The sequence below is a fragment of the Coregonus lavaretus genome (assembly GCF_964263955.1).
Source record: "Coregonus lavaretus genome assembly, contig: HAP1_SCAFFOLD_1544, whole genome shotgun sequence".
Classification (NCBI taxonomy): Eukaryota; Metazoa; Chordata; class Actinopteri; order Salmoniformes; family Salmonidae; genus Coregonus; species Coregonus lavaretus.
In genome coordinates, this window is record NW_028156578.1 from 72,699 (window position 1) to 100,000 (window position 27,302).

At 47.2% G+C, this 27,302-nt stretch overlaps 1 protein-coding gene across 1 annotated transcript in view; it reads right to left on the reverse strand.

Annotated features, from left to right (window-relative positions):
* The window catches only part of LOC311126185 (putative JmjC domain-containing histone demethylation protein 2C), a gene marked incomplete at its 3' end in the record, with an annotated part of 108,512 nt that overhangs the window by 70,324 nt on the left and 10,886 nt on the right, over positions 1 to 27,302 (reverse strand). Inside the window, exon 2 of the mRNA XM_084200202.1 lies at positions 22,962 to 23,075. The remainder of the gene's footprint in view (positions 1 to 22,961; positions 23,076 to 27,302) is intronic.

Consider the following 27,302-nt stretch of genomic DNA (forward strand, 5'->3'; position numbering starts at 1 on the left):
TCAGACAGAACACTAACAGATAGCAGGACTCAGACAGAACACTAACAGATAGCAGGACTCAGACAGAACACTAACAGATAGCAGGACTCAGACAGAACACTAACAGATAGCAGGACTCAGACAGAACACTAACAGCTAGCAGGACTCAGACAGAACACTAACAGATAGCAGGACTCAGACAGAACACTAACAGATAGCAGGACTCAGACAGAACACTAACAGATAGCAGGACTCAGACAGAACACTAACAGATAGCAGGACTCAGGCAGAACACTAACAGATAGCAGGACTCAGGCAGAACACTAACAGATAGCAGGACTCAGACAGAACACTAACAGATAGCAGGACTCAGACAGAACACTAACAGATAGCAGGACTCAGACAGAACACTAACAGCTAACAGGACTCAGACAGAACACTAACAGATAGCAGGACTCAGACAGAACACTAACAGCTAACAGGACTCAGACAGAACACTAACAGATAGCAGGACTCAGACAGAACACTAACAGATAGCAGGACTCAGACAGAACACTAACAGATAGCAGGACTCAGACAGAGCACTAACAGCTAGCAGGACTCAGACAGAACACTAACAGATAGCAGGACTCAGACAGAACACTAACAGATAGCAGGACTCAGACAGAACACTAACAGATAGCAGGACTCAGACAGAACACTAACAGATAGCAGGACTCAGACAGAACACTAACAGATAGCAGGACTCAGACAGAACACTAACAGATAGCAGGACTCAGACAGAACACTAACAGATAGCAGGACTCAGACAGAACACTAACAGATAGCAGGACTCAGACAGAACACTAACAGATAGCAGGACTCAGACAGAACACTAACAGATAGCAGGACTCAGACAGAACACTAACAGATAGCAGGACTCAGACAGAGCACTAACAGCTAGCAGGACTCAGACAGAACACTAACAGATAGCAGGACTCAGACAGAACACTAACAGATAGCAGGACTCAGACAGAACACTAACAGATAGCAGGACTCAGACAGAACACTAACAGATAGCAGGACTCAGACAGAACACTAACAGCTAGCAGGACTCAGACAGAACACTAAGAGCTAGCAGGACTCAGACAGAGCACTAACAGCTAGCAGGACTCAGACAGAACACTAACAGATAGCAGGACTCAGACAGAACACTAACAGATAGCAGGACTCAGACAGAGCACTAACAGATAGCAGGACTCAGACAGAACACTAACAGATAACCGGACTCAGACAGAACACTAACAGATAGCAGGACTCAGACAGAACACTAACAGATAGCAGGACTCAGACAGAACACTAACAGATAGCAGGACTCAGACAGAACACTAACAGATAGCAGGACTCAGACAGAACACTAACAGATAGCAGGACTCAGACAGAACACTAACAGCTAGCAGGACTCAGACAGAACACTAACAGATAGCAGGACTCAGACAGAACACTAACAGATAGCAGGACTCAGACAGAACACTAACAGATAGCAGGACTCAGACAGAACACTAACAGATAGCAGGACTCAGACAGAACACTAACAGCTAGCAGGACTCAGACAGAACACTAAGAGCTAGCAGGACTCAGACAGAGCACTAACAGCTAGCAGGACTCAGACAGAACACTAACAGATAGCAGGACTCAGACAGAACACTAACAGATAGCAGGACTCAGACAGAGCACTAACAGATAGCAGGACTCAGACAGAACACTAACAGATAACCGGACTCAGACAGAACACTAACAGATAGCAGGACTCAGACAGAACACTAACAGATAGCAGGACTCAGACAGAACACTAACAGATAGCAGGACTCAGACAGAACACTAACAGATAGCAGGACTCAGACAGAACACTAACAGATAGCAGGACTCAGACAGAACACTAACAGATAGCAGGACTCAGACAGAACACTAACAGCTAGCAGGACTCAGACAGAACACTAACAGATAGCAGGACTCAGACAGAATACTAACAGATAGCAGGACTCAGACAGAACACTAACAGATAGCAGGACTCAGACAGAACACTAACAGATAGCAGGACTCAGACAGAACACTAACAGATAGCAGGACTCAGACAGAACACTAACAGATAGCAGGACTCAGACAGAACACTAACAGATAGCAGGACTCAGACAGAACACTAACAGCTAGCAGGACTCATTGGGACAGCAGCTCAGACAGACTGTACGCCAGACAAATTAACTGTGTTCATTAACAATGAATGGGCTGTGCACTGGTGTGTGTGTGACGGCCCAGTCCCATTACTGAGAGGCTCCATATGACTGAGTCTTATAAGCATTCTACAGCGGCTCCCCCTGCTCACACACACAGCTGTTATGAGGTCTCCGAGCCACTCTCCAGTCTGCCCCCCCCCCCCCCCCACGCACCCTCTCTGGCTGCATGAGTCAAGGTGAGGGAGGAGACTTCATCACACACACCAGGGGAGGAGAGGCATAGGGAGGTGATGTCTTTTATTTCCCCTGCAGCCTCCTCCCTCTCCTGTCTGATTGATGTTGCTGCAGTGCTATACACTCAGAGGCATCTCAACATCTTAAAATGGTGTCCATTACCAGGGCTCTACAGTGTGTCCATTACCAGGGCTCTACAGTGTCCAATACCAGGGCTCTACAGTGTCCATTACCAGGGCTCTACAGTGTGTCCATTACCAGGGCTCTACAGTGTGTCCATTACCAGGGCTCTACAGTGTCCATTACCAGGGCTCTACAGTGTGTCCATTACCAGGGCTCTACAGTGTGTCCATTACCAGGGCTCTACAGTGTGTCCATTACCAGGGCTCTACAGTGTGTCCATTACCAGGGCTCTACAGTGTCCATTACCAGGGCTCTACCGTGTGTCCATTACCAGGGCTCTACAGTGTGTCCATTACCAGGGCTCTACAGTGTCCATTACCAGGGCTCTACAGTGTCCATTACCAGGGCTCTACAGTGTGTCCATTACCAGGGCTCTACAGTGTGTCCATTACCAGGGCTCTACAGTGTCCATTACCAGGGCTCTACAGTGTGTCCATTACCAGGGCTCTACAGTGTGTCCATTACCAGGGCTCTACAGTGTGTCCATTACCAGGGCTCTACAGTGTGTCCATTACCAGGGCTCTACAGTGTCCATTACCAGGGCTCTACAGTGTGTCCATTACCAGGGCTCTACAGTGTCCATTACCAGGGCTCTACAGTGTCCATTACCAGGGCTCTACAGTGTGTCCATTACCAGGGCTCTACAGTCTGTCCATTACCAGGGCTTTACAGTGTGTCCATTACCAGGGCTCTACAGTGTCCATTACCAGGGCTCTACAGTGTGTCCATTACCAGGGCTCTACAGTGTGTCCATTACCAGGGCTCTACAGTCTGTCCATTACCAGGGCTCTACAGTGTGTCCATTACCAGGGCTCTACAGTGTGTCCATTACCAGGGCTCTACAGTGTGTCCATTACCAGGGCTCTACAGTGTGTCCATTACCAGGGCTCTACAGTGTGTCCATTACCAGGGCTCTACAGTGTCCATTACCAGGGCTCTACAGTGTCCATTACCAGGGCTCTACAGTGTCCATTACCAGGGCTCTACCGTGTGTCCATTACCAGGGCTCTACAGTGTGTCCATTACCAGGGCTCTACCGTGTGTCCATTACCAGGGCTCTACAGTGTGTCCATTACCAGGGCTCTACAGTGTCCATTACCAGGGCTCTACAGTGTGTCTATTACCAGGGCTTTACAGTGTGTCCATTACCAGGGCTCTACAGTGTGTCCATTACCAGGGCTCTACAGTGTGTCCATTACCAGGGCTCTACAGTGTGTCCATTACCAGGGCTCTACAGTGTCCATTACCTGGGCTCTACAGTGTCCATTACCTGGGCTCTACAGTGTCCATTACCAGGGCTCTACAGTGTGTCCATTACCAGGGCTCTACAGTGTCCATTACCTGGGCTCTACAGTGTCCATTACCAGGGCTCTACAGTGTCCATTACCAGGGCTCTACAGTGTGTCCATTACCAGGGCTCTACAGTCTGTCCATTACCAGGGCTCTACAGTGTCCATTACCAGGGCTTTACAGTGTGTCCATTACCAGGGCTCTACAGTGTGTCCATTACCAGGGCTCTACAGTGTGTCCATTACCAGGGCTCTACAGTGTGTCCATTACCAGGGCTCTACAGTGTCCATTACCAGGGCTCTACAGTGTCCATTACCAGGGCTCTACAGTGTCCATTACCAGGGCTCTACAGTGTGTCCATTACCAGGGCTCTACAGTGTCCATTACCAGGGCTTTACAGTGTGTCCATTACCAGGGCTCTACAGTGTGTCCATTACCAGGGCTCTACAGTGTCAATTACCAGGGCTCTACAGTGTCCATTACCAGGGCTTTACAGTGTGTCCATTACCAGGGCTCTACAGTGTGTCCATTACCAGGGCTCTACAGTGTCAATTACCAGGGCTCTACAGTGTCCATTACCAGGGCTCTACAGTGTGTCCATTACCAGGGCTCTACAGTGTGTCCATTACCAGGGCTCTACAGTGTCCATTACCAGGGCTCTACAGTGTCCATTACCAGGGCTCTACAGTGTGTCCATTACCAGGGCTCTACAGTGTGTCCATTACCAGGGCTCTACAGTGTGTCCATTACCAGGGCTCTACAGTGTCCATTACCAGGGCTCTACAGTGTCCATTACCAGGGCTCTACAGTGTCCATTACCAGGGCTCTACAGTGTGTCCATTACCAGGGCTCTACAGTGTGTCCATTACCAGGGCTCTACAGTGTCCATTACCAGGGCTCTACAGTGTCCATTACCAGGGCTCTACAGTGTGTCCATTACCAGGGCTCTACAGTGTGTCCATTACCAGGGCTCTACAGTGTCCATTACCAGTCTGTCACCTTGATTACTTATTTTTCTCTCTGCCTGTGCACCTATGTTAAACATGTTATTATCATGTGGTAGCCTAAATCTAGCCATGTTACATTGAGCTGGGTGAATGGAATATGAACGACAGTCATCCAATATGCTGTAATAGAAATAAGGTCATGCTCATAAAACTAAAAATCCTTCTCTCTCATTTTAAACGGCACTGACTGCCACTGGTGCATGAAGCCTAGATGCATATAATGCTACCTTATTCCCTTTCTAGTGCACTACTTTTGACCAGGGCCCACAGGGCTAGTGTGCTATATAGGGTGTCATTTGGGAGGCATCCTTGCCTAGGATGAGGAGATGCTTCACAGACTTTATACTCGCTGTTTAGCAACAGGGTCCGTTACTGTGGCAACCCTGTATGAGTGGCGTGTGAACATGTCTTGTTGCCAGGGCGATGTAATAAATACGGCTGCTGAGTGTTACACAGAAATGGGGAGGTGGGTGGGGGGTGGGGGGGGGGCTGTTTCTAGGGTAATATGATCCGAGACTACAGTGTGGGGGTGTTTATAGTTGCTACTGTAATGTTCTGTGCTCTGCATGACTAAACCTGATCTAAATGTAACGCTGTACGGCCATGGTGTGTGTTGCTGGCTAAATGTAACGCTGTTCGGCCATGGTGTGTGTTGCTGGCTAAATGTAATGCTGTATGGCCCTGGTGTGTGTTGCTGGCTAAATGTAACGCTGTACGGCCATGGTGTGTGTTGCTGGCTAAATGTAACGCTGTACGGCCATGGTGTGTGTTGCTGGCTAAATGTAACGCTGTACGGCCATGGTGTGTGTTGCTGGCTAAATGTAACGCTGTACGGCCATGGTGTGTGTTGCTGGCTAAATGTAACGCTGTACGGCCATGGTGTGTGTTGCTGGCTAAATGTAACGCTGTTCGGCCCTGGTGTGTGTTGCTGGCTAAATGTAACGCTGTACGGCCATGGTGTGTGTTGCTGGCTAAATGTAACGCTGTTCGGCCATGGTGTGTGTTGCTGGCTAAATGTAACGCTGTACGGCCATGGTGTGTGTTGCTGGCTAAATGTAACGCTGTACGGCCATGGTGTGTGTTGCTGGCTAAATGTAACGCTGTACGGCCCTGGTGTGTGTTGCTGGCTAAATGTAACGCTGTTCGGCCATGGTGTGTGTTGCTGGCTAAATGTAACGCTGTACGGCCCTGGTGTGTGTTGCTGGCTAAATGTAACGCTGTACGGCCATGGTGTGTGTTGCTGGCTAAATGTAACGCTGTACGGCCATGGTGTGTGTTGCTGGCTAAATGTAACGCTGTACGGCCATGGTGTGTGTTGCTGGCTAAATGTAACGCTGTTCGGCCCTGGTGTGTGTTGCTGGCTAAATGTAACGCTGTACGGCCATGGTGTGTGTTGCTGGCTAAATGTAACGCTGTACGGCCATGGTGTGTGTTGCTGGCTAAATGTAACGCTGTACGGCCATGGTGTGTGTTGCTGGCTAAATGTAACGCTGTACGGCCATGGTGTGTGTTGCTGGCTAAATGTAACGCTGTACGGCCATGGTGTGTGTTGCTGGCTAAATGTAACGCTGTACGGCCATGGTGTGTGTTGCTGGCTAAATGTAACGCTGTACGGCCCTGGTGTGTGTTGCTGGCTAAATGTAACGCTGTACGGCCCTGGTGTGTGTTGCTGGCTAAATGTAACGCTGTACGGCCATGGTGTGTGTTGCTGGCTAAATGTAACGCTGTACGGCCATGGTGTGTGTTGCTGGCTAAATGTAACGCTGTACGGCCATGGTGTGTGTTGCTGGCTAAATGTAACGCTGTTCGGCCCTGGTGTGTGTTGCTGGCTAAATGTAACGCTGTACGGCCATGGTGTGTGTTGCTGGCTAAATGTAACGCTGTACGGCCATGGTGTGTGTTGCTGGCTAAATGTAACGCTGTACGGCCATGGTGTGTGTTGCTGGCTAAATGTAACGCTGTACGGCCATGGTGTGTGTTGCTGGCTAAATGTAACGCTGTACGGCCATGGTGTGTGTTGCTGGCTAAATGTAACGCTGTTCGGCCATGGTGTGTGTTGCTGGCTAAATGTAACGCTGTACGGCCATGGTGTGTGTTGCTGGCTAAATGTAACGCTGTACGGCCATGGTGTGTGTTGCTGGCTAAATGTAACGCTGTACGGCCATGGTGTGTGTTGCTGGCTAAATGTAACGCTGTTCGGCCATGGTGTGTGTTGCTGGCTAAATGTAACGCTGTACGGCCATGGTGTGTGTTGCTGGCTAAATGTAACGCTGTACGGCCATGGTGTGTGTTGCTGGCTAAATGTAACGCTGTACGGCCATGGTGTGTGTTGCTGGCTAAATGTAACGCTGTACGGCCATGGTGTGTGTTGCTGGCTAAATGTAACGCTGTACGGCCATGGTGTGTGTTGCTGGCTAAATGTAACGCTGTACGGCCATGGTGTGTGTTGCTGGCTAAATGTAACGCTGTACGGCCATGGTGTGTGTTGCTGGCTAAATGTAACGCTGTACGGCCATGGTGTGTGTTGCTGGCTAAATGTAACGCTGTACGGCCATGGTGTGTGTTGCTGGCTAAATGTAACGCTGTACGGCCATGGTGTGTGTTGCTGGCTAAATGTAACGCTGTACGGCCATGGTGTGTGTTGCTGGCTAAATGTAACGCTGTACGGCCCTGGTGTGTGTTGCTGGCTAAATGTAACGCTGTACGGCCCTGGTGTGTGTTGCTGGCTAAATGTAACGCTGTACGGCCATGGTGTGTGTTGCTGGCTAAATGTAACGCTGTACGGCCATGGTGTGTGTTGCTGGCTAAATGTAACGCTGTACGGCCATGGTGTGTGTTGCTGGCTAAATGTAACGCTGTACGGCCATGGTGTGTGTTGCTGGCTAAATGTAACGCTGTACGGCCATGGTGTGTGTTGCTGGCTAAATGTAACGCTGTTCGGCCATGGTGTGTGTTGCTGGCTAAATGTAACGCTGTACGGCCATGGTGTGTGTGGCTGGCTAAATGTAACGCTGTACGGCCATGGTGTGTGTTGCTGGCTAAATGTAACGCTGTACGGCCATGGTGTGTGTTGCTGGCTAAATGTAACGCTGTACGGCCATGGTGTGTGTTGCTGGCTAAATGTAACGCTGTACGGCCATGGTGTGTGTTGCTGGCTAAATGTAACGCTGTACGGCCATGGTGTGTGTTGCTGGCTAAATGTAACGCTGTACGGCCATGGTGTGTGTTGCTGGCTAAATGTAACGCTGTACGGCCATGGTGTGTGTTGCTGGCTAAATGTAACGCTGTACGGCCATGGTGTGTGTTGCTGGCTAAATGTAACGCTGTACGGCCATGGTGTGTGTTGCTGGCTAAATGTAACGCTGTACGGCCATGGTGTGTGTTGCTGGCTAAATGTAACGCTGTACGGCCATGGTGTGTGTTGCTGGCTAAATGTAACGCTGTACGGCCATGGTGTGTGTTGCTGGCTAAATGTAACGCTGTACGGCCATGGTGTGTGTTGCTGGCTAAATGTAACGCTGTTCGGCCATGGTGTGTGTTGCTGGCTAAATGTAACGCTGTTCGGCCATGGTGTGTGTTGCTGGCTAAATGTAACGCTGTTCGGCCATGGTGTGTGTTGCTGGCTAAATGTAACGCTGTACGGCCATGGTGTGTGTTGCTGGCTAAATGTAACGCTGTACGGCCATGGTGTGTGTTGCTGGCTAAATGTAACGCTGTACGGCCATGGTGTGTGTTGCTGGCTAAATGTAACGCTGTACGGCCATGGTGTGTGTTGCTGGCTAAATGTAACGCTGTACGGCCATGGTGTGTGTTGCTGGCTAAATGTAACGCTGTACGGCCATGGTGTGTGTTGCTGGCTAAATGTAACGCTGTTCGGCCCTGGTGTGTGTTGCTGGCTAAATGTAACGCTGTACGGCCATGGTGTGTGTTGCTGGCTAAATGTAACGCTGTACGGCCATGGTGTGTGTTGCTGGCTAAATGTAACGCTGTTCGGCCCTGGTGTGTGTTGCTGGCTAAATGTAACGCTGTACGGCCATGGTGTGTGTTGCTGGCTAAATGTAACGCTGTACGGCCATGGTGTGTGTTGCTGGCTAAATGTAACACTGTACGGCCATGGTGTGTGTTGCTGGCTAAATGTAACGCTGTACGGCCATGGTGTGTGTTGCTGGCTAAATGTAACGCTGTTCGGCCATGGTGTGTGTTGCTGGCTAAATGTAATGCTGTACGGAAATGGTGTGTGTTGCTGGCTAAATAGTGTGTGTCCTAGAGTAATGTGGTGCTACCCTGAGCATGTGAGCGAGGGACAGGGCAGGAGCGAAGGACAGAGAAAAATATAAATACTAGTGTGTGTGAGAGAGAAAGGGAGGGCTGTGAGACAGAGGGGGCTTTGTTTGTGCAGCCCTGCCTTCCTTCCAGGGAAAGACACAGTTCTGTTGGTGCTACAGAACAGAACAGAGTTTCGCTGTCAGCTCTGTGTGGATCTCTGAGGGGGACTTTGTTGTGTAGCAGAGCGGAGTCAGAAGCAGGACCAGGCCAACTAGCTAGCTAACAGACAACAGCTGTAGGACCAGGCCAACTAGCTAGCTAACAGACAACAGCTGTAGGACCAGGCCAACTAGCTAGCTAACAGACAACAGCTGTAGGACCAGGCCAACTAGCTAGCTAACAGACAACAGCTGTAGTACTAGGCCAACTAGCTAGCTAACAGACAACAGCTGTAGGACCAGGCCAACTAGCTAGCTAACAGACAACAGCTGTAGGACCAGGCCAACTAGCTAGCTAACAGACAACAGCTGTAGGACCAGGCCAACTAGCTAGCTAACAGACAACAGCTGTAGGACCAGGCCAACTAGCTAGCTAACAGACAACAGCTGTAGGACCAGGCCAACTAGCTAGCTAACATACAACAGCTGTAGGACCAGGCCAACTAGCTAGCTAACAGACAACAGCTGTAGTACTAGGCCAACTAGCTAGCTAACAGACAACAGCTGTAGTACTAGGCCAACTAGCTAGCTAACAGACAACAGCTGTAGGACCAGGCCAACTAGCTAGCTAACAGACAACAGCTGTAGGACCAGGCCAACTAGCTAGCTAACAGACAACAGCTGTAGGACCAGGCCAACTAGCTAGCTAACAGACAACAGCTGTAGGACCAGGCCAACTAGCTAGCTAACAGACAACAGCTGTAGGACCAGGCCAACTAGCTAGCTAACAGACAACAGCTGTAGGACCAGGCCAACTAGCTAGCTAACAGACAACAGCTGTAGGACCAGGCCAACTAGCTAGCTAACAGACAACAGCTGTAGGACCAGGCCAACTAGCTAGCTAACAGACAACAGCTGTAGAACCAGGCCAACTAGCTAGCTAACAGACAACAGCTGTAGGACCAGGCCAACTAGCTAGCTAACAGACAACAGCTGTAGGACCAGGCCAACTAGCTAGCTAACAGACAACAGCTGTAGGACCAGGCCAACTAGCTAGCTAACAGACAACAGCTGTAGGACAAGGCCAACTAGCTAGCTAACAGACAGCAGCTGTAGGACCAGGCCAACTAGCTAGCTAACAGACAACAGCTGTAGGACCAGGCCAACTAGCTAGCTAACAGACAACAGCTGTAGGACCAGGCCAACTAGCTAGCTAACAGACAACAGCTGTAGGACCAGGCCAACTAGCTAGCTAACAGACAACAGCTGTAGTACTAGGCCAACTAGCTAGCTAACAGACAACAGCTGTAGGACCAGGCCAATTAGCTAGCTAACAGACAACAGCTGTAGGACCAGGCCAACTAGCTAGCTAACAGACAACAGCTGTAGGACCAGGCCAACTAGCTAGCTAACAGACAACAGCTGTAGGACCAGGCCAACTAGCTAGCTAACAGACAACAGCTGTAGGACCAGGCCAACTAGCTAGCTAACAGACAACAGCTGTAGGACCAGGCCAACTAGCTAGCTAACAGACAACAGCTGTAGGACCAGGCCAACTAGCTAGCTAACAGACAACAGCTGTAGTACTAGGCCAACTAGCTAGCTAACAGACAACAGCTGTAGGACCAGGCCAACTAGCTAGCTAACAGACAACAGCTGTAGGACCAGGCCAACTAGCTAGCTAACAGACAACAGCTGTAGGACCAGGCCAACTAGCTAGCTAACAGACAACAGCTGTAGGACCAGGCCAACTAGCTAGCTAACAGACAACAGCTGTAGGACCAGGCCAACTAGCTAGCTAACAGACAACAGCTGTAGTACTAGGCCAACTAGCTAGCTAACAGACAACAGCTGTAGGACCAGGCCAACTAGCTAGCTAACAGACAACAGCTGTAGGACCAGGCCAACTAGCTAGCTAACAGACAACAGCTGTAGGACCAGGCCAACTAGCTAGCTAACAGACAACAGCTGTAGGACCAGGCCAACTAGCTAGCTAACAGACAACAGCTGTAGGACCAGGCCAACTAGCTAGCTAACAGACAACAGCTGTAGTACTAGGCCAACTAGCTAGCTAACAGACAACAGCTGTAGGACCAGGCCAACTAGCTAGCTAACAGACAACAGCTGTAGGACCAGGCCAACTAGCTAGCTAACAGACAACAGCTGTAGGACCAGGCCAACTAGCTAGCTAACAGACAACAGCTGTAGGACCAAGCCAACTAGCTAGCTAACAGACAACAGCTGTAGGACCAAGCCAACTAGCTAGCTAACAGACAACAGCTGTAGGACCAGGCCAACTAGCTAACTAACAGACAACAGCTGTAGGACCAGGCCAACTAGCTAGCTAACAGACAACAGCTGTAGGACCAGGCCAACTAACTAGCTAACAGACAACAGCTGTAGGACCAGGCCAACTAGCTAGCTAACAGACAACAGCTGTAGGACCAGGCCAACTAGCTAGCTAACAGACAACAGCTGTAGGACCAGGCCAACTAGCTAGCTAACAGACAACAGCTGTAGGACCAGGCCAACTAGCTAGCTAACAGACAACAGCTGTAGGACCAAGCCAACTAGCTAGCTAACAGACAACAGCTGTAGGACCAGGCCAACTAGCTAGCTAACAGACAACAGCTGTAGGACCAGGCCAACTAGCTAGCTAACAGACAACAGCTGTAGGACCAGGCCAACTAGCTAGCTAACAGACAACAGCTGTAGGACCAGGCCAACTAGCTAGCTAACAGACAACAGCTGTAGGACCAGGCCAACTAGCTAGCTAACAGACAACAGCTGTAGGACCAGGCCAACTAGCTAGCTAACAGACAACAGCTGTAGGACCAGGCCAACTAGCTAGCTAACAGACAACAGCTGTAGGACCAAGCCAACTAGCTAGCTAACAGACAACAGCTGTAGGACCAGGCCAACTAGCTAGCTAACAGACAACAGCTGTAGGACCAGGCCAACTAGCTAGCTAACAGACAACAGCTGTAGGACCAGGCCAACTAGCTAGCTAACAGACAACAGCTGTAGGACCAGGCCAACTAGCTAGCTAACAGACAACAGCTGTAGGACCAAGCCAACTAGCTAGCTAACAGACAACAGCTGTAGGACCAGGCCAACTAGCTAGCTAACAGACAACAGCTGTAGGACCAGGCCAACTAGCTAGCTAACAGACAACAGCTGTAGGACCAGGCCAACTAGCTAGCTAACAGACAACAGCTGTAGGACCAGGCCAACTAGCTAGCTAACAGACAACAGCTGTAGTACTAGGCCAACTAGCTAGCTAACAGACAACAGCTGTAGGACCAGGCCAACTAGCTAGCTAACAGACAACAGCTGTAGGACCAGGCCAACTAGCTAGCTAACAGACAACAGCTGTAGAACCAGCTGAGTGAACATACATTTAATTAATTGTACTTTTATTTTACTGGGCTGATGGTGCCTGCATCTGATGGTCCGTCTCAGCGGAGGGAGAGAGCAGCAGGCTGAGGGTCCGCCTCAACATCCCTCCACTCTCCCTTTCCTCCACTGCCTCTCAACATCCCTCCTCTCTCCCTTTCCTCCACTGACATTGACCAAAAAGGGACACCGTCTTCCAGCTGATGGCAAAACTCGAGTCGCACCGGATTACTTCTGCATCATGTACAAATTGATGTTGTTACTCCTATGAACAGAGAAAGTGAAATATTCCTCGATATTAATGAATAATAACTAGTAACAACAACAAGGTGAGCCTATAGATCCACTTTCCTACTCATTCATTACTGCTGCACTGCTTGTTGTTGTAGCGCTGAGTGGAAATAGGAAGAATGCTCATTTTATGGATTATAAAAGTGTTGAATACAAAGTGTTGACAGCGCTGAGTAAACTTAAACATGAACTCACTCATAAAAACAGCAGCTCTTTGCTGTATTCGTTGTCAGTCTCTCTCTCTAGTCGTGGTTTTAAACGTTTTGAAATCTCACAGTATCAACTCTGCTGTAGCTTTCTTTTACGCCTGCCACGTTAATGCAGACACGGTCATCTGAGCCATCCGATTGGCCCATAGTGCACTTGATTTGCTCTCTGGGTCCGCCAGGAAGGCAGAGTTTGTACCTTCAGACACATGAAATTGTTCAAAATGGAATTAGTTTGCTTACCCGGCGCGCAGGGTAGCTGAAACGCCAACAGCCCGAGACGAATACAAAAACAATAGGAACACAATACTTTATCGTTGGGTTTTTACAGAAAGGTTTGGTGATCGACTAGGAATGCCTTGGAGATCGACCGGTCGATCGCTGCTCTAGAAAGTTGAGTGAAGTTGAATCTCGCGCTTCCCTCTCTGTGGGTTGATATTTCTGCGCGGCAGTCCCGGGGATCTGCGGCAGTCCCGTGGAGCTGCGGCAGTCCCGGGGCTACTGCGTGCATGCGAGGGAATAGGGAATGTTTTTCCTAAACAAAATGAGGGATTTCGGTAAGAGCACTTTTCAGTCAGAGCAACAAGTGAGAAACAAAATGGCTGAAATGATGTTGCAGCTTCAGCACGGACATGGTGATAGCCACTTGCTGTGCTGTGGTGCCTGGCCGCTGCAGCAGGGAGGAGAGAGAGACAACACGCTGTGGTGCCTGGCCGCTGCAGCAGGGAGGAGAGAGAGACAACACGCTGTGGTGCCTGGCCGCTGCAGCAGGGAGGAGAGGGAGACAACACTGGCATGTTTTAACACAGCGTGGCCATCAGCCTCCTGAGTCATGTGTGTCTCTTAGTCAAACAGAACACTTAAAGCATCAGACAAGCTCAGTGCATATAGTTGATTTGATTCAAACACATAGGGTGTGTCTATATATGGAAAAGAATACACGTTTTTAACATTTCAACCAATCGATTGGTCGAAAGAACAGGCGACTCTCGATCGACCTAGATTTTGTTTTGTCGGGGACAGCCCTACATTGAATTACAGTGGCGGGGGAAGCCCAAGGAGGCATATTATGTCAAAATACACCTAAACAGCCATTGGTGAAGAGAGATACTAACAAATGGAGAACTAGCCTATCACTCAGAGAAAATTATGTATTCAATTCAACAAATAGGCATCCTACTACTATTAATGGTAAGCCATACTGTACACACCTGCATTCAATGTCATCCAAGTTCAGCCCAACAGAGGTCACTGTCCAGTGCACTGTGAGAAGAGTAGCAGCTGTGGTGGTCTGGAGTATCTGTATAGTCCTGTAAAGCTCTGACTCACTGCTGCTGGGCAACAGTCCAGCCTCCTCTCACTGCTGCTGGGCACAGTCCAGCCTCCTCTCTCCTTTCACCTCGTCCCTCTCCCAGTTCTTCTCTCTCCAGCACACTAGACCACAATCCTCAGCTTGCCTGGCTGGCCGGCTGGCCCTAGAAAACAGTGACTTCATTGTGTCCTTTATCCCAAAACAGATTGCTGCTCCCCCTCCTCCTGTTCTCCTCCTCCCCCTCCTCCTGTTCTCCTCCTCCCCCTCCTCCTGTTCTCCTCCTCCCCCTCCTCCTGTTCTCCTCCTCCCCGCCCTACAGACCTCCACATATCCTCCTGGAAAAACAGAATCCCCACCAGACTGCCTTTCACTAGCACCCAGTCAGAGCCGGATGTGAGCAAGACTGTGGTAACTTCCTAACGTGACTGATCAGAGGCAACATGTTCCTCACTAGTCACTGCTCTGTCACTGTGATATCACATATTCCTCCAGACATGGACCAGGTCCTCTGAGACACATCTGAGATGACGCTGCAGTGGATAGTAGCCGTTTTAAGGGCTCCTGACCAATTCTGCAATTATTTTTCTTTTATGGTGATCTTAACCTTTTTTGTACATAATGTCTCCGACATAGTTTCCTATGACCGAAAACAGCTTCTGGACATCAGAACAGAGATCACTAACCTGAACAGCTTCTGGACATCAGAACAGAGATCACTAACCTGAACAGCTTCTGGACATCAGAACAGAGATCACTAACCTGAACAGCTTCTGGACATCAGAACAGAGATCACTAACCTGAACAGCTTCTGGACATCAGAACAGAGATCACTAACCTGAACAGCTTCTGGACATCAGAACATAGATCACTAACCTGAACAGCTTCTGGACATCAGAACAGAGATCACTAACCTCAATTTGGATGAAGATGTCTACTTAAACTAGTAGGCAGCTGTGAATGTAGTGCTTACTCCGGACCAGGCCCTAACCCCAGGACTAAAACAAGGAAGAGACGTTGCAGGAGAGCCAAACGAGAGGTCTCCATGACGAGACTACGTTGGGGGGCAAATAAACTGCCTCTACCCTCCGTTCTATTGGCCAACGTACAATCACTAGAGAGCAACTGGACGAGCTCTGCTCGAGACTATCCTATCAACAGGACCTGAAGAACTGTTATATTCTATGTTTCTCTGAGACACGGCTGAACAAGGACATCGTCTAGATCGGACGGCAGCCTCGGGTATGGCGAGGGGGAGGGGTGTGTCTCTGTTAACAACAGCTGGTGCGCTATCTCTAATGTTAAGGAAGTCTCAAGGTTCTGTTAGCCAGAGTTGGACTACCTCATGATAAGCTGTAGACCATACTATTTACCAAGAGAGTTTTCATCTACAGTTGAATTTGGAAGTTTACATACACCTTAGCCAAATACATTTAAACTCAGTTTTTCACAATTCCTGACATTTAATCCTAGTAAAAAAATCCCAGTTTTAGGTCAGTTAAGATCACCTCTTTATTTTAAGAATGTGAAATGTCAGAATAATAGTAGAGAGAATGATTTATTTCAGCTTTTATTTATTTCATCACATTGCCAGTGGGTCAGAAGTTTACATACACTCAATTAGTATTTGGTAGCGTTGCTTTTAAATTGTTTAACTCGGGTCAAACGTTTCGGGTAGCCTTCCACAAGCTTCCCACAATAAGTTGGGTGAATTTTGGCCCATTCCTCCTGACAGAGCTGGTGTAACGGAGTCAGGTTTGTAGGCCTCCTTGCTCGCAAACGCCTTTTCAGTTCCGCCCACACATTTTCTATAGGATTGAGGTCAGGGCTTTGTGATGGCCACTCCAATACCTTGACTTTGTTGTCCTTAAGCCATTTTGCCACAACTTTGGAAGTATGCTTGGGGTCACTGTTCATTTGGAAGACCCATATGCGACCAAGCTTTAACTTCCTGACTGATGTCTTGAGATGTTGCTTCAATATATCCACATTATTTTCCTTCCTCATGATGCCATCTATTTTGTGAAGTGCACCAGTCCCTCCTGCAGCAAAGCACCACCACAGCATGATGTTGCCACCCCCGTGCTTCATGGCTGGGATGGTGTTCTTCGGCCTGCAAGCATCCCCCTTTTTCCTCCAAACATAACGATGGTCATTATAGACAAACAGTTCTATTTTAGTTTCATCAGACCAGAGGACATTTCTCCAAAAAGTAAGATCTTTGTCCCCATGTGCAGTTGCAAACCGTAGTCTGGCTTTTTTTATGGTGGTTTTGGAGCAGTGGCTTCTTCCTTGCTGAGCGGCCTTTCAGGTAATGTCGATATAGGACTCGTTTTACTGTGGATATAGATACTTTTGTACCTGTTTCCTCCAGCATCTTCACAAGGTCCTTTGCTGTTGTTCTGGGATTGATTTGCACTTTTCGCACCAAAGTACGTTCATCTCTAGGAGACAGAACGTGTCTCCTTCCTGAGCGGTATGACAGCTGCATGGTCCCATGGTGTTTATACTTGCGTACTATTGTTTGTACAGATGAACATGGTACCTTCAGGCGTTTGGAAATTGCTCCCAAGGATGAACCAGACTTGTGGAGGTCTACAATTTTCTTTCTGAGGTCTTGGCTGATTTCTTTTGATTTTCCCATGATGTCAAGGAAAGAGGCACTGAGTTTGAAGGTAGGCCTTGAAATACATCCACAGGTACACCTCCAATTGACTCAAATGATGTCAATTAGCCTTCATTTTCTGGAATATTCCAAGCTGTTTAAAGGCACAGTCAACTTAGTGTATGTAAACTTCTGACCCACTGGAATTGTGATACAGTGAATTATGAGTGAAATAATCTGTCTGTAAACAATTGTTGTAAAAATGACTTGTGTCATGCACAAAGTAGATGTCCTAAATGACTTGCCAAAACTATAGTTTGTTAACAAGAAATATGTGGAGTGGTTGAAAAACGAGTTTTAATGACTCCAACCCAAGTGTATGTAAAGTTGCGACATCAACTGTATATTTGTCGTAACAGTCTATTTAGCACCACAAACAACAAGAACAAGAAAATGCACAACTAGAGGCAACAAAAATCTTGATCACCTTTACTCCACACACAGAAACGCATACAAGGCTCTCCCTCCCTTTGGCAAATCTGACCATAACCCTATCCTTCCTGCTCAAACAGGAAGTACCGCTCAATACGGAAATGGTCTGATGAAGTGGATGATAAGCCACAGACTGGAAAAACATGGATCAGAAAACCAGTCAGTATCTGGTGTGACCACCGTTTACATGGATCAGAAAACCAGTCAGTATCTGGTGTGACCACCGTTTACATGGATCAGAAAACCAGTCAGTATCTGGTGTGACCACCGTTTACATGGATCAGAAAACCAGTCAGTATCTGGTGTGACCACCGTTCACCTCATGCAGGGCGACATCTCCTTCACATAGAGTTGATCGGCTGTTGATTGTGGCCTGTGGAATGTTGTCCCACTCCTCTTCAATAGCTGTGCGAAGCTGCTGGATATTTGCAGGAACTGGAACACGCTGTCATACACGTCGATCCAGAGCATCCCAAACATGCTCAATGAGTGAAATGTCTGGTGAGTATGCAGGCCATGGATGAACTGGGACATTTTCAGCTTCCAGGAATTGGGTACAGATCCTTCCGACATGGGGCCATGCATTATCATGCTGAAACATGAGGTGACGGTGGCGGATGATTGGCACGACAATCGGCCTCTCTGTGCATTCAAATTGCCATCGATAAAATGCGATTGTGTTTGTTGTCTGTAGCTTATGCCTGCCCATACCATAACTGCACAATGTGGAACTCTGTTCACAACGTTGACATCAGCATACCGCCCACACAACGCCATCTGCCATCTGTCCGGTACAGTTGAAACCGGGATTCATCCTCAAAGAGCAAACTTCTCCAGCGTGCCAGTGGCCATCGAAGGTGAGCATTTTCCCACTGAAGTCGGTTAGGACGCCGAACTGCAGTCAGGTCAAGACCCTGGTGAGGACGACGAGCACGCAGATGAGCTTCCCTGAGATGGTTTCTGACAGTTTGTGTTTAAATTCTTCGGTTGTGCAAACCCACAGTTTCATCAGCTGTCCGGGTGGCTGGTCTCAGACAATCCCACAGGTGAAGAAGCCAGATGTGGAGGTCCTGGGCTGGGTGGTTACGCATGGTCTGTGGTTGTGAGGCCGGTTGGACGTACTGCCAAATTCTCTAAAACAACGTTGGAGGCGGCTTATGGTAGAGAACTGAACATTAAATTCTCTAGCAAAAGCTCTGGTGGACATTCCTGCAGTCAGCATGCCAATTTCATGCTCCCTCAAAACTTGACATATGTGGCATTGTGTTGTGTGACAAAACTACACATTTAGAGTGGCCTTTTAATGTCCCCAGCACAAGGTACACCTGTGTAATGATCATGCTGTTTAATCAGCTTCTTGATATGTCACACCTGTCAGGTGGATGGATTATCTTGGCAAATGATAAATGCTCACTAACAGGGATGTAAATAAATTTGTGCACAAAATTTGAGAGTAATAAGCTTTTTGTGCCTATGGAAAATGTATGGGATCTTTTATTTCACCTCATGAAAAATGGATCAACACTTCACATTTTGCGTTAATATTTTTGTTCAGTGTATCTACCCACTGAAGACCTGTACACAGAGAGAGAGATGTATCCATCTACCCACTGAAGACCTGTACACAGAGAGAGAGAGATGTATCCATCTACCCACTGAAGACCTGTACACAGAGAGAGAGAGATGTAATCCATCTACCCACTGAGAGGCTCACCATCAACACCACACCGTAGGAAGGAAGCAGCCAACTGTCCTCTGCTCTGCTGTGTATTCAGGATATATGAGTCACTATAATGTGTTGCTCATCTATGAAATTACTCACACAGCAGCACAGCCGCTCATCTCCTCACAACCACCCCAGCCGCTCATCTCCTCACAACCACCCCAGCCGCTCATCTCCTCACAACCACCCCAGCCGCTCATCTCCTCACAACCACCCCAGCCGCTCATCTCCTCACAACCACCCCAGCCGCTCATCTATTCACAACCACCCCAGCCGCTCATCTCCTCACAACCACCCCAGCCGCTCATCTCCTCACAACCACCCCAGCCGCTCATCTATTCACAACCACCCCAGCCGCTCATCTCCTCACAACCACCCCAGCCGCTCATCTCCTCACAACCACCCCAGCCGCTCATCTCCTCACAACCACCCCAGCCGCTCATCTCCTCACAACCACCCCAGCCGCTCATCTCCTCACAACAACCCCAGCCGCTCATCTATTCAAATCAACCCCAACCATTCATCTCCTCACAACAACCCCAACCATTCATCTATTCACAACAACCCCAACCCCAGCAAATCCCCTTATTGTATTGGACACCTTTAAATGTGCCTTTAGAGGCCATGCAATTCAGTACTCATCTCGAAAACAAAAAGCAATTTAGGTCAAAAGAGTCCATACTAACAAAGGAAATAGAAGGTCTAACAGAACAGATAGATAGCAATAAAAACTGTAACATAGAGGCTCAGAATAAATTAGAAGAAAAACAAAGAAATTGAGAAACTTATTCAAGAAAGATCAAGTGTAATATATTATAAAAATAGAGCAAACTGGATGGAATATGGGGAAAATACACCACATTCTTTTTTAATCTTCAACAGGGGAATGCTACCATAAATAACTTACTGAAACGGAAACCCATGATTCACCAAATGATATTTTGAAGGAGGAAACAAAGTACTTTAAGCATATGTTTTCGTTTCAGTCGCCTCCATCTCCTTTAACTGAAGCTAATTGTAGAGATTATTTTTCTATTGATAATGTAAAATGAACAGCCATACAGAAAGACTCATGTGAAGGTGAATTTACGGAGGAGGAACTTCTGGATGCAATTAAAGACTTTAAGTCCGGGAAAACTCCAGGGTTGGATGGCATACCAGTCGAGGTATACCAAACCTTTTTTGATATACTCAGAGGGCCGTTATTAGCATGTTTTAACCACTCCTATGTAAATGGTAGATTATCAGATACTCAACAAGAAGATCTGATTTCATTATTACTGAAACTGGACCCAAGTGGTAAATATAAAGATCCAGTCCATTTAAACAATTGGAGGCCTCTTACACTTCAGTGTTGTGATGCAAAAATTATAGCAAAATGTATAGCGCATAGAATTCAAAAGGTATTGTTAGACATTATTCATTCTAATCAGACAGGTTTTTTACATGGAAGATACATTGGAGATAATACAAGGCAAGTATTGGAAACAATAGAACACTATGGAAAATCTGGGAAACCAGGACTGCTATTCATAGCAGACTTTGAAAAGGCATTTGATAAAGTACGACTGGGGTTTATATATAAATGCCTGGAGCATTTCAATTTTGGAGAATCTCTTATAAATTGGGTTAAAATCATGTATAGTAACCCTAGGTGTAAAATGGTAAATAATGGCTATTTCTCAGAATGTTTTAAACTGTCAAGAGGAGTGAAACAAGGTTGTCCACTATCAGCCAAGTGACTCACTGTCTGTAGGAGCGATCCATTTTTAGGAACGGGGTGGTGTACCTAATAAACTGGCTTGTGAGTGTATGTGTGCACATATATAATCCTACCAACCGAACCGCCTGATTTCATATATTGACCTAAAAAACGCTGGAGAAGGATTTTATTCAGTGACAGAATAACGTTTAATTAATATACATCTACACTGGGTAACACACTGGGTAACACACTGGGTAACACACTGGGTAACACACTGCGACGCACGCACACACAGCGATAGATACCTCATAGACCCCATCTGGCCGAACTGATTGTTTTCTAACTGTCCCTCCTCTCCTTTCTGTCTCTCAAACACAATAATGAACCAGTCTCCTTTCTGTCTCTCAAACACAATAATGAACCAGTCTCCTTTCTGTCTCTCAAACACAATAATGAACCAGTCTCCTTTCTGTCTCCAAACACAATAATGAACCAGTCTCCTTTCTGTCTCCAAACACAATAATGAACCAGTCTCCTTTCTGTCTCCAAACACAATAATGAACCAGTCTCCTTTCTGTCTCTCAAACACAATAATGAACCAGTCTCCTTTCTGTCTCTCAAACACAATAATGAACCAGTCTCCTTTCTGTCTCCAAACACAATAATGAACCAGTCTCCTTTCTGTCTCCAAACACAATAATGAACCAGTCTCCTTTCTGTCTCCAAACACAATAATGAACCAGTCTCCTTTCTGTCTCCAAACACAATAATGAACCAGTCTCCTTTCTGTCTCCAAACACAATAATGAACCAGTCTCCTTTCTGCCTCTCAAACACAATAATGAACCAGTCTCCTTTCTGTCTCTCAAACACAATAATGAACCAGTCTCCTTTCTGTCTCCAAACACAATAATGAACCAGTCTCCTTTCTGTCTCCAAACACAATAATGAACCAGTCTCCTTTCTGTCTCTCAAACACAATAATGAACCAGTCTCCTTTCTGTCTCTCAAACACAATAATGAACCAGTCTCCTTTCTGTCTCAAAACACAATAATGAACCAGTCTCCTTTCTGTCTCTCAAACACAATAATGAACCAGTCTCATTTCTGTCTCTCAAACACAATAATGAACCAGTCTCCTTTCTGTCTCCAAACACAATAATGAACCAGTCTACTTTCTGTCTCCAAACACAATAATGAACCAGTCTCCTTTCTGTCTCCAAACACAATAATGAACCAGTCTCCTTTCTGTCTCCAAACACAATAATGAACCAGTCTCCTTTCTGTCTCCAAACACAATAATGAACCAGTCTCCTTTCTGTCTCCAAACACAATAATGAACCAGTCTCCTTTCTGTCTCCAAACACAATAATGAACCAGTCTCCTTTCTGTCTCTCAAACACAATAATGAACCAGTCTCCTTTCTGTCTCCAAACACAATAATGAACCAGTCTCCTTTCTGTCTCTCAAACACAATAATGAACCAGTCTCCTTTCTGTCTCCAAACACAATAATGAACCAGTCTCCTTTCTGTCTCTCAAACACAATAATGAACCAGTCTCCTTTCTGTCTCCAAACACAATAATGAACCAGTCTCCTTTCTGTCTCCAAACACAATAAGGAACCGGGCACCTTAATTGCCACATCACAAAGCTGCATCCTGATATATAATATATCCATAATATATCCATCCCACTGATATTCAACCATTGATCTTCACTGTCAAAGAATAGCAACTAAATGGCCAGGTGTTTCTCCAGAGACGCCTAGGAGAATTACTCCATAGTATCAGATTGGCTGAGCAGAAAATGGAATGAGCATCACCAGAACCTTCATGTGACCGTGTCACAGACGAGCCAGTGACCACATCTCTGTGTCCACGTGTGTCCATGTCTCTCCACTGACCTGGTAGGGCTGGTATGCTCCGTGGTCAGAGAGGAAGTCCAGTTGTCTGTCAGAGAAGAACTCTACAGCCGTGATGGAACCCAGGGTAGCCTTCCCCACCAGAGGTCTGAACGTCTGAAACAAGAAAAACAGTCACCTTTAGAGCCTTCAATGTCTTTTCTTTTCAAACTAGAATTTGTACAAATATATATATTTGGAATACAGGCAGAATGTCACGATTTAAAACATTCAGCCAGGGGAAAACGTCTGCAGAATCAAAACATGAACTGTTTGGAAGGAATAATAATATAGGAAGTCATTACAGTGGAGAGAGAGACAGACAGACAGACAGACAGACAGACAGACAGACAGACAGACAGACAGAGAGAGAGATTCAGACAGACAGATTCAGACAGACAGACAGAGACAGACAGACAGACAGAGAGATTCAGAGAGACAGACAGACGGAGAGATTCAGAGAGACAGACAGAGATTCAGAGAGACAGACAGCGATTCAGAGAGACAGACAGAGATTCAGAGAGACAGACAGACAGACGGATAGACAGACAGACAGACAGACGGATAGACAGACGGGGAGATTCAGAGAGACAGACAGACAGACAGACAGACGGAGAGATTCAGAGAGACAGACAGACAGACGGAGAGATTCAGAGAGACAGACAGACGGAGAGATTCAGACAGACAGACAGACGGAGAGATTCAGAGATTCAGACAGACAGAGAGATTCAGAGAGACAGACAGACGGAGAGATTCAGAGATTCAGACAGACAGAGAGATTCAGACAGACAGAGAGATTCAGACAGACAGAGAGATTCAGACAGACATGAATAAAGAAGTGAAGAGAGGAACGCTGCTACAGAGAGAGCTGCTGCTATCAGACAGTTCAAAGGCTGCCTGTCACTCTTTGATGTGCCTCTCTTCCTCCTCTCCCCTCTCTTCTTCCTCTCCCCTCTCTCCCCTCTCTCCTCCCCCGATGATCACCCATCTCTGATGTCACTGTCTATCAGCCTGCCTGCAGGGCTCAACTCTCTCATCTTCCCTCCATCTCACTGCTGCAGCAACACACTGCCACTCAGATGCATTCCAACTGCTCCAGTCCAGGACCACACCATCATGTGGCCTGATCTTCCCTCCATCTCACTGCCAATCAGATGCATTCCAACTGCTCCAGTCCAGGATCACACCATCATGTGGCCTGGGCCTGTCTGAGTAGGGAGGGTTCTGGATCTTATTACTTTCTCTCTTTCTCAGACAGACTCCCTTTGAAACCCCATCATGGAAGAGCAGAGCAGAGCAGGGAACAGTACAGAGCAGAGTACAGAGCAGAGCACAGAGCAGAGCAGAGCAGAGTACAGAGTACAGAGCAGAGTTTTCCTGAAGCAGTAATCTAATCACAGCTCTAAACAGCAGAGAGATGATAGCATGAATCTAACCCAGGGAATGTAATAGGATTCATTAGAAGTTTAACTACACATGTGACTGCTGCTGTTACTAGAGTTAAAGGATGAATACCACAACACTCCCACAGTCATACTGTCTGGTGCTGGCTGGTCAGACGAGCTACATGCCTTCTATGCTCACATCAAGGCAAGCAACACTGAACCATGCATGAGAGCACCAGCTGTTCCAGACAACTGTGTGATCTCGTTCTCCGTAGCCGATGTGAGTAAGACCTTTATACAGGTTAACATTCACAAGGCCGCAGGGTCAGATGGATTACCAGGATGAGTGCTCAGACCATGCGCTGATCAGCTGGCAAGTGTCTTCACTGACATTTTCAATCTCTCCCTGACCTAGTCTGTAATACCTACATGTTTCAAGCAGACCACCATAGTCCCTGTGCCCAAGAATGCCAAGGTAACCTGTCTAAATGACTATCGCCCCGTAGCACTCACATCTGTAGCCATGAAATGCTTTGAAAGGCTGATCATGGTTCACATCAACACCATCATCCCAGACACCCTGGACCCACTCCAATCTGCATACCGCTCCAACAGATCCACAGATGACACAATCTATATTGCACTCCAACACTGCCCTCTCACACCTGGATAAGAGGAACACCTATGTGAGAATGCTGTTCATTGACTACAGATCAGTGTTCAGCAGGGCCCCCCAGGGGTGCGTGCTCAGTCCCCTCCTGTACTCCGTTTACCCACAACTGTGTGGCCGCGCACAACTCCAACACCATCATTAAGTTTGCTGACGACACAACGGTGGTAGGCCTGATCACCGACGACGATGAGACAGCCTATAGGGAGGTCGTCAGTGACCTGGCAGTGCGGTGCCAGGACAAACACCTTTCTCTCAACGTCAGCAAGACAAAGGAGCTGATCGTGGACTACAGGAAATGGAGGGCCGAGGACGCCCCCATCCACAGGGCTTTAGTGGAGCAGGTCGAGAGCCCATGCTATATAGTTCTCTCAGTACAGTGTAGTGGTGTCCCATGCTATATGGTTCTCTCAGTACAGTGTAGTGGTGTCCCATGCTATATAGTTCTCTCAGTACAGTGTAATGATGTCCCATGCTATATAGTTCTCTCAGTACAGTGTAGTGGTGTCCCATGCTATATAGTTCTCTCAGTACAGTGTAGTGGTGTCCCATGCTATATAGTTCTCTCAGTACAGTGTAGTGATGTCCCATGCTATATAGTTCTCTCAGTACAGTGTAGTGGTGTCCCATGCTATATAGTTCTCTCAGTACAGTGTAGTGGTGTCCCATGCTATATAGTTCTCTCAGTACAGTGTAGTGATGTCCCATGCTATATAGTTCTCTCAGTACAGTGTAGTGATGTCCCATGCTATATAGTTCTCTCAGTACAGTGTAGTGATGTCCCATGCTATATGGTTCTCTCAGTACAGTGTAGTGGTGTCCCATGCTATATAGTTCTCTCAGTACAGTGTAGTGGTGTCCCATGCTATATAGTTCTCTCAGTACAGTGTAGTGGTGTCCCATGCTATATAGTTCTCTCAGTGTAGTGGTGTCCCATGCTATATAGTTCTCTCAGTACAGTGTAGTGATGTCCCATGCTATATGGTTCTCTCAGTACAGTGTAGTGGTGTCCCATGCTATATAGTTCTCTCAGTACAGTGTAATGGTGTCCCATGCTATATGGTTCTCTCAGTACAGTGTAGTGGTGTCCCATGCTATATAGTTCTCTCAGTACAGTGTAGTGGTGTCCCATGCTATATAGTTCTCTCAGTACAGTGTAATGATGTCCCATGCTATATAGTTCTCTCAGTACAGTGTAGTGGTGTCCCATGCTATATAGTTCTCTCAGTGTAGTGGTGTCCCATGCTATATAGTTCTCTCAGTACAGTGTAGTGATGTCCCATGCTATATAGTTCTCTCAGTACAGTGTAGTGGTGTCCCATGCTATATGGTTCTCTCAGTACAGTGTAGTGATGTCCCATGCTATATAGTTCTCTCAGTACAGTGTAGTGGTGTCCCATGCTATATGGTTCTCTCAGTACAGTGTAGTGATGTCCCATGCTATATAGTTCTCTCAGTGTAGTGGTGTCCCATGCTATATAGTTCTCTCAGTACAGTGTAGTGGTGTCCCATGCTATATAGTTCTCTCAGTGTAGTGGTGTCCCATGCTATACAGTGTAGTGGTGTCCCATGCTATATGGTTCTCTCAGTACAGTGTAATGATGTCCCATGCTATATGGTTCTCTCAGTACAGTGTAGTGGTGTCCCATGCTATATAGTTCTCTCAGTACAGTGTAGTGGTGTCCCATGCTATATAGTTCTCTCAGTACAGTGTAGTGGTGTCCCATGCTATATGGTTCTCTCAGTACAGTGTAGTGGTGTCCCATGCTATATGGTTCTCTCAGTACAGTGTAGTGATGTCCCATGCTATATGGTTCTCTCAGTACAGTGTAGTGGTGTCCCATGCTATATGGTTCTCTCAGTACAGTGTAATGATGTCCCATGCTATATAGTTCTCTCAGTACAGTGTAGTGATGTCCCATGCTATATGGTTCTCTCAGTACAGTGTAGTGGTGTCCCATGCTATATAGTTCTCTCAGTACAGTGTAATGATGTCCCATGCTATATGGTTCTCTCAGTACAGTGTAGTGGTGTCCCATGCTATATAGTTCTCTCAGTACAGTGTAATGATGTCCCATGCTATATGGTTCTCTCAGTACAGTGTAGTGGTGTCCCATGCTATATGGTTCTCTCAGTACAGTGTAATGGTGTCCCAGTCACACCATCACATACAGATCTATGTATATATTACAAGGCCAGCTAGAATGGGCCACGTGTGTCTGTCTGTTTCAGTGCTGGTTGATGGTTGCATAACCGTGGTCTGATCTAAAAGGGGAGTTCAAAAGTGAA